Source organism: Lithobates pipiens, unplaced genomic scaffold, assembly GCF_037356315.1.
Source record: "Lithobates pipiens isolate NorthernLeopardFrog02 unplaced genomic scaffold, aLitPip1_a1.2 Scaffold_1, whole genome shotgun sequence".
NCBI classification, from domain to species: domain Eukaryota; kingdom Metazoa; phylum Chordata; class Amphibia; order Anura; family Ranidae; genus Lithobates; species Lithobates pipiens.
The window spans coordinates 13,161,332-13,173,724 of NW_027507685.1; positions in this window are offsets into that span (position 1 = coordinate 13,161,332).

The following is a 12,393-nucleotide window of genomic DNA, read 5'->3' on the forward strand; positions in this document are numbered from 1 at the left end:
CTCCCTCACAAGATTCATGTATAGGATACAAACATGTTAACAGGTACCTTTTCCAAATTACGCAAACCAGTCGTTGTCATGTTATAAGCTAAAGGGATCCTCAAATGAGGCCCCTGACATTACCAAAGGGTTGCACATAATGTTCAATATATGTAATGCTTGAGAGGACTGTCAGAAACTGCATACCTAAAACAATTACTATTATGTTAGATATGGTCTCTGAATTCTACACTGAAGTGGTTATGTTTCTTTTACAAAGTACTTATACTTAGTACTACTGATTTGAAATCAATCATTAGTCAAGCCTGATTCTCTATGGACATAGGAGAAAAGTAGTTCTGTTTTGAACTGTGCTTGGGAGGCCAATCCAATCTAATGAAGGCTTAATATTCATTTCCAGTATTTACAAGTTTATGCTTTGATTAGGGGTGGAGGGTGACGTTTGCTTTTGCTACTGAAGCTCTTTGATGTCTATATTAAACTAAAGGCTCAAGTTAAGATAATGAACAACCGACTGAAAAAAATGAATAGTCCTAATAGCTCACAACTCACAAGGGGAGTTGTGGGTACCAACCCCAATCTGTAAATCCAGGTTAACCTCTTCCCGCCCGGCCTATCACAGGTTGACATTCGGGGTTCTGTTATCCTGACTGGGCGTCATATGACATCCAGCAGGATAACATGCTGGCGCGTGTCCGTGGGGGCGCACAGCTTGGTGATTGCAAGTGTGGTGTGTCAGTCTGACACGCCTTATCTCCAATTGTGATAAGGAGTCTCTGACAAAGGCTTCTTACCATGTGATCAGCTGTGACCATTCACAGCTGATCATTGTGAAAACCAGGAAGTGGCGGTAAACAGCATTGCTCACTTCGTGCTGACAGGGAGAGCTGATCGGTGGCTCTCTCTGTCAGAGGGGGGTCTGTGCTGATAATCAGCACATTGACTTCCTTCACTAGTCCCGGCTACCTGGAGGAGCGTTCAAAATGAATGGACTTTCCTCCATGTGTGGGCAAGTTCATTCATTTCAAAAGTACGGCGGACTCCCGCCATAGTCCGGCGGACCTAGTCCGCCGGGAAAGTCCGGTTGTGTGTGGGCAGGTCCGCTCATTTGGAAAGTCCGGCGGACTTTCTGGCGGTTGGTCTGCCAGACTAAGTCTGCTGGATAGTCTGATCGTGTGTACGTGGCATTAGAGAAATGAGTAGGACTGGGGTGCAGAAAATATAATCCAGTCGGGTGAAGCTGTTGTGCGGGTGGGAATAGAATGTGTAGGATTTGATGCCAATGTTGTGGGCTCTCCAAGTATCTATTAATTGATGGTTATATAGTGATCTGTTTAGCTATTTGGGGAAGGCTTTAGAGGATGGGATGACTCTACTTCTGTCCAGAGCTGAATGGGCCGCTAAATTAAAAGCTTTTGATGTTTACATTAAACTAATGGCCTAATGGCTCAAGTTAAGATAATGAACAACCAAGTAAAAACAATGGTTAGTCCTAAAATCAGCAACATTTACATAAAGGAATAAAATTGGACCATTGTAAGCATCGTTAATTTTAAATAGTTTGTCTCAATGCTCTAACTGTTTCTTTTTCTGGACTGTTTGGTCTGTTAATATGAGTACTGTGACCATGTGTCATGGTCGTTCCGGTAGACCAGTGGTACTTGGGAGGCCTGCCCGCAGAATTCCTATGTTAATGACTAACCGTTGTCTTAGGGGCCGCGTTGGCGCGAACGGGCACACGCGGGTGCGCGAGGTCATGAACGAGCGCACGGTTACACGCGGGTGCGCGCAGTCACGCCGTTCGACCGTTTTTGGGCTATTTAAGAGAACCTGTTACTGTGCCTTCCTGCTGTCCAGTCTACAGCGTGTCCGGTGTTCCTGCTTCCTGCTATTCTGTTTACCTTGATCCATGTTTACCCGGCCTGTTCCTGACGACGTCTGTTTGCTGCCAGCCTCCGACCTTTTGCCTGCCTGACTATGCTTTTGCCTCTTCCTTGGAACTGTTTGCTACCCGCCTGTTACCGACCCGGCTTGTACCTTGACTATCCCTGGCAATCCGCTGTTCCTGCTTGTCTGCTGTGTTCCTGCTGCTACCTGCCGCTCCAGCCTGTCCACTGGTTGTCCTGGCCTCCGGCTTCTTCTGCGCTTCAGGACATCTCCTCCCTGCCAGCTGTTCCAGTGCCTCTGCCAAGTTCCTGCGTATCACCTGCTGCCTGCTGATCCTGTGGTTCTGTGTTACCCACGCTTCTCCAGAGGTCCAGACCAGTCCCTCACCTACTTGGCACTTGTGCCCTCTGAACTCTAGAGTCCCTGTCCCCACTTTCAGGGGTTCTCGAGCCAGAGGCTTACGAGAAGCCGCTCCCTGCATTCTGGGCTACTTCACCAGGTACGTGACACCATGTGACTATACAATTCATTATTGCAAATTAAAAAAAAAAAGATTTTTAACAATGAGACAGCACACTGCTGCACAAAAGTCACAATCACATACAATTGCTTTCTCACAACTAGGGTGCATATGAAGAAGACCGTATAAGGAGAAAAAGGATGGTCAGCAAATACCTATTTCTATCCAGAACTGCCTGAATAAAGAGCTGTCCTTGTCATACAAAACAATGAGCGTGCCTCTTTTTTCCCTGTCTGTACTAGTTTTATACTGGTCTGTTCAAGTGATTTTAAAAGAAACATCTTATCAAAGACATGTGAAAAATGTTACAGTGTTTTGGAAGATAGAACTAGGAAAGGTGACAATTGAGTTTCAAGTTGTGCCCCAACATAGATGACACTGTTATATTATGTGCAGATTATAAATCAGGGACATTGTGACAAACTATGTTATGTTCAGGGTTAAACAACCAACTGTTGCAGATAAAGATCCAATCCAGATTGAGCTGATTTGCTTAGAGCAGATACACTGCATATAATTATCAGACAATCCACAATTTATGTTTATATTTTTATTACACTTTTTTAATAAACACAGCGCATACTAGATCAAACATACTAGAAATAATCCCTTGAAAGTGTTTGGAATATGTGTGAAGGATTTGTTCTATTGGTTCATGTATGATTGAATGAAGAATTAAAGGTTAAGCTTAGGTATGGCAGGTTTTACATAATTAGCACTTGGACCAATGGAAGTATGTATCTGCCATACTTGTGTGATCTCCATGGAAGCTGGTCATCACTGCAGAAGGCATTGCTACAGTACGTACAGTAATATCCACTAGCTTCCAGGTCTTTTGCCAAGGGGCTGCCCTACTGCAATTGTGAACATAGGAGGTCGTTCAGAGAACACATTGCATTTTCTCAATGAATGCAAAACTTTCTCTGATTGGATGAGATGAAAAAGCAGAGATGTAATGCCACAATCTTTACCTCACCCAGTCAGAGAACACTCTGCATTCTTTGAGAATGGGGTAGAATTTGTGGCATCACCTTTCCCCCTTTGCCACCTCATCCAATCAGTGATCAGTAATCAGCAGGGGGCCCAGGAGTTAGTGATAATCACTGTAGTAGCTGTGCCTACTATAGTGATTTCAAGCTTCCATGGGGATCCTACAGGTATGGCACATACATATTAACATTGGTCCAAGTTGCAAAATTGCCATACCTAAATTCCGCTTTAAATAACGAATGAGTGGATAAAACAGTGCCTCGCACTCTAATACTCCTCATTATTGTATATATAATTTTCAACAATAAATCATACATAGCATTATCCAAAAGAGTGCATGTGTTCTGTATTGCTAACCTCACTTTTCAAATTATTATTAACATCAAAAGATATTGAGTACATTTTGAAAGAACAGCACTACTTTTCATAAGCAAATGGCGTGCTTCATAATTGAAGTGAGCAAATGACAAAACACACATTTGAATTTGAAAGAAAAAAACAAATATAATAGAAAAGACAATAAATCCCAATGTTGCTGCTCCCCCACCCCCAATGCTCTAGCACCTTGTCGTGAATTGTAGTGTGATTTATTCAACCCTTAGCTAGAAGCCTAAGGGTCACTTTCCTTTTCCTAACATTACCCCCAAAAAGTTTTTTTATTGTAAGAAATAGAACCTGATTTCAAATAAAGAAAATAAATGAACTTCTGGACTTGTTTTGCATTTTTTCATAATGTCATGCACTAGGAGTACTGATGGTTCAGAAAATATAGGTGACCTTTGCCACCGGGCTTTGAGTTGAGAATGGGCTCCTGAACCACCCCTTCCTTCACATAACAGCTTGATAAAGATGGACATGCAGGCTGGTATCAACAAAGCAAAAACACGCTCTAGTTATAGCAATAATAGCATATATGCTTTTTTTCACTTATAGTGGTACTTTCTTTGTATTTCTTTGATCTTTCTTTTTAAAAATCTGGATGATTGGTATATCTAAACCTCAGATCCAAACAAGATAGCATAAACAAATTCTGGGAACTATCAGCAATCTTTATTATTAACCCCCCTGGCGGTATTCCCGAGTCTGGCTCGGGGTAGAGATTTTGTACCAAATGCGTTAACCCTGAGCCAGACTCAGGACCGCATTGCTGAATGCAGGGAGAGTTTACTTACCTTCTCCCCTGGATCCAGCGATGTCCCCCCGCTGTACGAGCAGCTCGTCCTCCGCTTGCTCTATCATGGAGCCGAGCGTTGCAACGCACGGGGATGGAGAACGGCGCCAAATTCAAAAAGTGAAACACACAGTATACATACAGTATAATGTAATCTTACAGATTACATTGCTGTATGTAATAATTTCACATCCCCTTTGTCCCTAGTGGTCTGCCCAGTGTCCTGCATGCAGTTTTATATTATAAAAACTGTTCTTTCTGCCTGGAAACTGGAGATTGTCCATAGCAACCAAAACTGTCACTTTACATCAAAAATGGTTTTAGACCAGCTAGAAAACAGCGATAATAAATTAGAATCACTCGCAGAATTGAGCGATAGCGATTTTTGGGGAGATCCGTCATCAAATACTGAAAAGTAATGACAGTGACAATTCTGCAACTGAGCAAATTTCAGTGTTTTTGATTTGATTACATTATTGAGTCATTTTTATTATTGTTATATTATTATTTGTTATAATTATTTATAGTTATTTATTATATTATAATTTATTATTTCATTTTTCAAACTTTATCAGGCCCGGAATGTCTACTAGACTCTGGTTTGGACAGATTTAAGTGAGTTATTCCTAAGAATTACAGGACTACAATATAAAACGCCAAATTTTCATGCAAAATAATTGTACCGCTTTCAGCACCTAAAATCTGAAATAATCATACCGCCAGGGAGGTTAAAGATATATTCACCTTTAGCTATTTTAAATGTTTCATATTTTTGGAACATTATTTTTTTTTAAATTGCAAATACCTTCCTGAGAAACATTAGTTGGTATTTTTGTTTTTTTTACCAGGTCTTTTATATCTCTTGCACATTTTTGATCTATGTTGCAAAAGAGCAACACATTTGAAGAACTAATAAAATACACCTGTAGTATTGTGTTTTATACTAACCCAAAAATAACCATATAATAATAATAATAATAATAATTTAAAAAAATAACCGAATAATAACCCAATAATATTGACCCCAAAATAACCTCTTCTTATTAATCAACTTGACAGTGACGTTACTACAAATTAGTCTTTAGCAATTCAGCTTAAACTTTATCTGTAAAGCTGTTGATTGGTTCATAAATACACCATGTGCTGCACTACTAGGAAAGCACATTAAATAATTATTTTTATCATCTTCAACATACTGGGAATATTTGTTTATGAGATAATGCTTCCAGTACACAGCTTCAGGCCAGACATCTTAATTAGAGTCTTGTTCAGTTGTACAACTATTTAAGAGATTTATGTGCTTGCATGGTTGGCACAAGAATAACTGTAAACATTATAGTTAAGTAATGTTTTTAATAATTATGTTTTAAATCCTTGTTTATGCTCAAAATTGTAATAAAGATATAGTGAAGTGTATTTAGATTTATAGCATGCTAGTCCCACAGCAAATATGACTCCGTTTTATAAAAAAAGATGACTTTTTCAAATGGAATGTAACCCATTACTTCCCTGGGGGAGATGACGATAATTCCAAAATGTCCCAAGGGGGGGGGTCAAAGAATCATACACTTATCACAACTGTCAAGAATGATTTTCCTATTTTTAGTATTATAGTTGACAATGGCTTTTAATGAATGTCAAAAGCTAAAGCTGGCAAGCTGTGAACTATGGATTAGTGATCCATAGCTGCTGCTTTTTATTGTTTTTAAAAATATATCATCAAGAGGCGCTGGGATTTCAATACTTATTTCTTTGGAAATAGAAACATGGTTCCCCTCTGGTGGGAACTCAGAACATTCAAAGTATAAAACATACAATAGGAGTGCCAAACCAAATAGGGAAGAAGTCCAACTTGCTTAAATGATTCCTCATATGATCACATAGAACATCTAACGCGTGTTGGGGGTGCACACTACCTGTTCATTAAGTCTCAGTGAACTTTAAAAAAAGCTTTGATGGACTCAATATGATGAATAATCAGACATATATTTGGTTTTCTGATAAATTATTAAAACCATGGTGCAGCATATGGCAGTAAACCTGTTTCAGCTTACGCTGAAATTTTTTGCACAATTGTTTTTCATAATTTACTAACAAACCAACGTTCTATCTAACAATCCAATTGAGTCCATCTGAGCCTTCTTAAAGTGGTTGTAAACACTTTTTTTTTTAAATAAAAATAACAAACATGCCTATACTTACCTGCACTGTGTAATAGTTTTGTACATAGCAGCACCAATCCTCTTCTTCTGGGGTCCCCTGCCAGAGCTCCAGGCACCTCCTCTTCATCGGGTGCCCCCACAAAAAAAACATTTTCCCTGGGAGCATTTGTGCGGGCTTGCTCCTGAGTCCCGCTGTTCCCGAGTCCCACTGCTGCGTCCATTGACAGAGGGCAGGACTCAGCACTGTCCCCCCCCCCCGCATGTCACAGGATTTTATTGACAGCAATGGGAGCCAATGGCTCTTGCTGCTTTCAATCTGTGCAATGAGGAGAGAGAGAGACAGCAGCTGAAGCTGTTGCACTTGTGCACATCACTGGATCAGATTGGGCTCAGGTAAGAAAAAGGGGGGTCTGGGGGGGGGGGAGCTTTAGCACAGAAAGCATAGAATGCATTAAGGTGAAAAACCTTAAGGCTTTAGAACCACTTTAAAGTTTACCAAGCCCTGATGAAGGGGGATTTTTTAGACCCTGAAATGTGTTGGCTGTTTTTTGTCCTGTTGTATATTTTATGCTTTTTACTATTTGACTAGATTAATGAAACCAGCAATGTATTAATCATTATATGTTATTATTATTGCTTTTACTTCTAGTATTATGCATTCAAGAAAGTTTTTAATTAGAAAAGAGAAATATGAAGGTTATTAATGCTGACTTCTGAAAATGCTAGCTGATTGACTGTCATACCAATGGCTATAGAACTTTCTGGGTCACTGACATGAAACAAACATTCACATGTGAGACAATCTAGCTAACCTACTACATACTCAAAGTCACTAATTCAGAGGGTGTTGAATTAAGAGAATCCACATGACATGACAAACAGAACAGCTGGGAGCTGTAAAGGAAAGACCCAGAGCTGGAAGAGGTACAGAGTTTGTATACTAGCACTGGGGACGGGTGCTAGAAGGCCTAGAAGGCCAAGGCATGAGGCCCGAGCCACAGGGCTGCTAATAAAAAAAAAAGCCAGGAGGCTTGAACATTGTTTTGTCATTTTATGGTGAGAACCCCATGCATGGGAATATATGTATTTGTGAACATTTTGCTTTCTTTTAAATAAAAATTTATATATACACACACATAGATTATATATTATATATGTGTAGCAGCAGGTTCCTGAAGAGCATGCGCTATATGTTTTTCAAAGTAAAACTTTACCCAAACTACAGTTTGGTTTGGGTCTATTTGTCTAAATTTGACTTCTGTGTCAGTCTGACTGGACTGTGAGATGTTCAGCCTGGCCGCAGGGGGCACTGTCTCTGGTGGCAGGCGTGGAACTATGGTCTGATTAGGCGCTTGAATTATTCCCTCAATCAGGTCAGTGGGAGTCGCCTCTCTCTGTGCTCTTTGGGTTCGGGGTTCAGGTCCAGTATGATGTGCTGATTACATGGTCCTGGTCCTCCTGAACAGCCCCCAGGAAGGCTATGGCCTGGGGTGCGGTTCCACCCGACTTTAATGCCTCGGGGCTGGCTAGGATTCTGAGGTGGATGGGTGCTGTCTCCTGTCCGGGAGAGACCCATAGAACTTTGAGCATTCCAGGGGAGGACTCTTTAGAAGAACACCACGTACGGGTTGGTTTTCTTAACAAGAGCCTGGAAGGGCTGAAGCAACCGAGAGAATCCGGTCTTGTGGATATCGCCAAGTAGACTGAAAGATCCAGGTATCCTACAAGCATTCTACAGTTTAGTTTCCTATGTGTCCTGCAACAACGTCGGGGATAAAGACTTTGTTCCTGAGTAAGCACCTTGTTGGCTGCTAAGCCTTGTGAGAGAGGGACTGTCCAAATTGAGTGTTCACCCAACTATGAATGGCTATTCTTTGGATGCCGTCAAAGTAAGCAAGTGTATTAACGTTTATAGACTTTGACATTGAGAGTACATGAACTCCTTTCCAACCCTCTGATCCCAAGTTAAAAGAATGTTCAGTGGTTGAAGTTTGCAAATAAAATCCATTCAACTGGATCTATTGGCAGTCTCAAGTTACTGGGTCACCTACCACGGTACATCCCCTAGGCGTGCAACAAGGAGAAGCGGAAGGTAATGGTAAATAACCAGCAGCTCCTTCTCAGGGGTCAGTGCTACATATATATATATATATATATATATATATATATATATATATATATATATATATATATATATATATGAAAAAATCTGATTGGATTGCTGCACTTAAAAGTGCGCTTCTTCAGAGCAAGACATATACAATAATAATGGTCTTTACAAGCATATTTAAACACTTCTCTCTCATATAGGATCATTCAATTAATCAATCATTAAATATCAAGCAAGATAATTGAACTTCCCGATTTCTAAGGGTTAATTCCCTATTTCCTCCACATCTGTTTTTGGGTATACCATCTATAACCATGAATCTTAATTGAGGAACAGTGGGGGTTATTTACGAAAGTCAAATCCACTTTGCACTACAATTGCAAAGTGCACTGAAAGTGCTCATGGAAGTGCAGAAGTCGCTGTAGATCCGAGGGGGGCATGCAAGGAAAATAAAAAAACAGCATTTTATCATGCACGTGATTGGATGATAAAATCAGCAGTGCTTCCCCTCATTTCAGATCTACCCTTCAGATTTACAGCAACTGCACTTCCAAGTGCACTTTCAGTGCAATTTCAAGTGCACTTTCAACTTGTAGTGCAAAGTGGATTTGCCTTTCGTACATAACCCCCATTGTGTTCTCAGAGAAATGTTGGGCTAATACCTCGTACACATGATCGGACCATGGATTTTTGTTCAAAAAAATGTTGGCCAACAAAAAACGGTCACACAAATGTTGGCCAACAATTACGAACATATTGACATACAAGACATGCATGATATTTCCATTACGAACGCTAGTTTTACAAGACCAAGCACTTCCGGCTTGTACTTGATTCTGAGCATGCATGGACTTTTGTCCGATGGACTTGTGTATACATGATCAGAAAATTCTACAACAAAAAAATTTTTGTGGAACATTTGAGAACCTGCTAGCCAACATTTGTTGGCCGAAAGTCTGACAATGAATGTTTGATGGAGCATACACACAGTCGGACTTTCTGCCAACAAGCTCACATCCAACATTTGTTGTCGGAATATCCGATCGTATGGGGCATAAGGGTAATTTATCGAATTTATCCCTGATGGAGTACTTATGTCTAACAATTCTATCTTTCCCCTTTTGAGTGATTTCTCCCACATCAAATAACCCACATAGACATTTGAATATGTATACAACATAAGATGATTGGCAAGTATAATGGTTTTTAATGTTGATATTATAGCCTCTATGTGGATGGGAAAAGGATTTCCCTTTTGTCATGTTGTTACATTGAATACAGCATAAACAGGGGAACGAGTCAACGTTCCATGGTCCCAAAAAGGTTCATCCTTTTCCCATCCACATAGAATCTATAATATCAACATTAAAAACCATTACGCTTGCCAGTCTCTTTAGTCCCTGTTTAGACCTCTGATATCTCACTAAAGCCCCCCTCCTCTCAAAAAATTTACAAAATATTAAAAATAAATTTGCCCCTATGAGGCCATGTTTTTTTTACAAGTTGTTAATGATTCTCAGTGCTGCATGTTGTTTAATCAGATCCTGAACCTGAAGGTATAGATGAGCAGTCTTGAACATTTAGTGCTGCAATAATCACTATCAAGTAAAAGTTATGGTAAAATATGAAAGGGAAGGGAATAAAGCGCCAAACCGGCATAGTGTAGCACAATTTATTAAGTAAAATACCATGTAAAACAAATAGAACTCACAAGCAGGTGAGGGAGAGACAGAGGATGACAGCCAGTAATCGATTGTAATGAGCTGGGAGCTGTGTGGTAGTCCTTGTTGGAGAATCTAAGTGTCACATGATCTGTCTTTACATATACACACCTTTTTGAAAGGCCCCAGATGCTGCAACACCTAAGCAAGAGGCACCACTAACCAAACACTGCCATGAAGACCAAGGAACTCTCCAAACAAGTAAGAGACAATGTTGTTGAGAAGTACAAGTCAGGGTTAGGTTATAAAAAAATACCCAAATCTTTGATAATCCCTAGGAGCACCATCAAATATATCATAACCAAATAGAAAGAACATGGCACAACAATGGCAAACTTGCCAAGAGACAGCCGCACAACAAATTCCGCGGGCACATTCTCTTTGCAAATCTTGAGCCTATTGAGGCTTTTTGCTTATTTTGAGTATAACCTTTTATATATGAGAATTGAGGCACCTACAGTTTTGTGCAACCCGTTCTTTCTTTACACAGAAGATTGGGAAGGGTGGACCAAAAGGGAAGTAGTCATGGCCAAATACCAGTCTAAGACAAAGCCACGCAAACCAATGACAGGCATTTGTATGTAATGGTCTTTGATTTAATATCTCAGAATTATCAACTTACCACCCAACGTTTTGCTCTTCACCCCTGAGGAAAGTTTTCAGCAACTAGAAACGTCTCGGGTGTGGGGTCATCAGCGTAGAGTATGATTAATAGTTATTGGTTGTTGTTTTTTTATGTAATTATGTGTTTATAACATTTTGCTACATCATTGGGACACTGTTTGCTTAGTAGTCCCTCTGGTTTTAATGTATTTATGTGTATCTTTTGTTCTGTATTTGTTAATAAAATATTCATGCTTTTGATTTGTGTGTGGTGTTGGTGGTCACTTATAATCCCATTTATATAGAGGGATTTTTTTGTTTAAAAATAATACAGGCTGGGGCTTGACTACAAAAATGAAGATACTAAAAAGGATACATTTGTGTAAAACTGGCCATAATAGGGCAGTTGTAATCAGGTATAGTAGGCCAAAATGTACTATAGACAAAAAGTACAGGCATGAGTTTTACTACAGGCATTAGGAGATGATAAAGCCATGTAGCAAAGCATTTAAATCAGAAAGAATAAGCCTATATAGTGCATGTCTAACTTGAGAAAGTCATGTAATCTGTGACGCAACAGGTATGGAGGAGCTGGGTGATGTTTTATTTCTGATCGCGGCCCAAGACCAAAAGTCTTTGAATTATATGGATGCTGAAAATGTAAATTTTAAATGTAAGTTGCTGCTTTCAATAAATATAATATTTTATCAAATTACTGCGCTATGGAGATCTCCTTTATCTTCTATGAGTTGCATATGGAGGAGAGTGGAGGAGTTTAAGGAGGATGTATATAACACAGAGGGAGAACTGTTTATTCTTATCCAACACCATTGCTGCATACCTCTGCTGTGTTTGATACTCCAAAGAGAAGATTGTGATTAGAGAGGATCCTTGTGGCTTACACTAACCAGAAGCTTCATTAGACCCACTGGGGGTCTATATCCGAGGTGAGAGGCTGGGGGACACTAGTGGATTTTGGATGGTGGAAAAGAGTGTGACTACACATTAAGATTTGATGTTTTTTCCTGCACTTGATTACTGCACTTTTTACTTATGCATGCTTTGATGACATTGAAGATTCTAGCATATATTCATCTGCATTTGCACTTTTCTACACATATATACATTTTGGACTTTTTCATGTATGGACTTGGAATTTTTTATTTGTGATACTTGGAGATGTTTACATTATGCACTTTTTCATGAATGTGAATTTGGATCACTACATA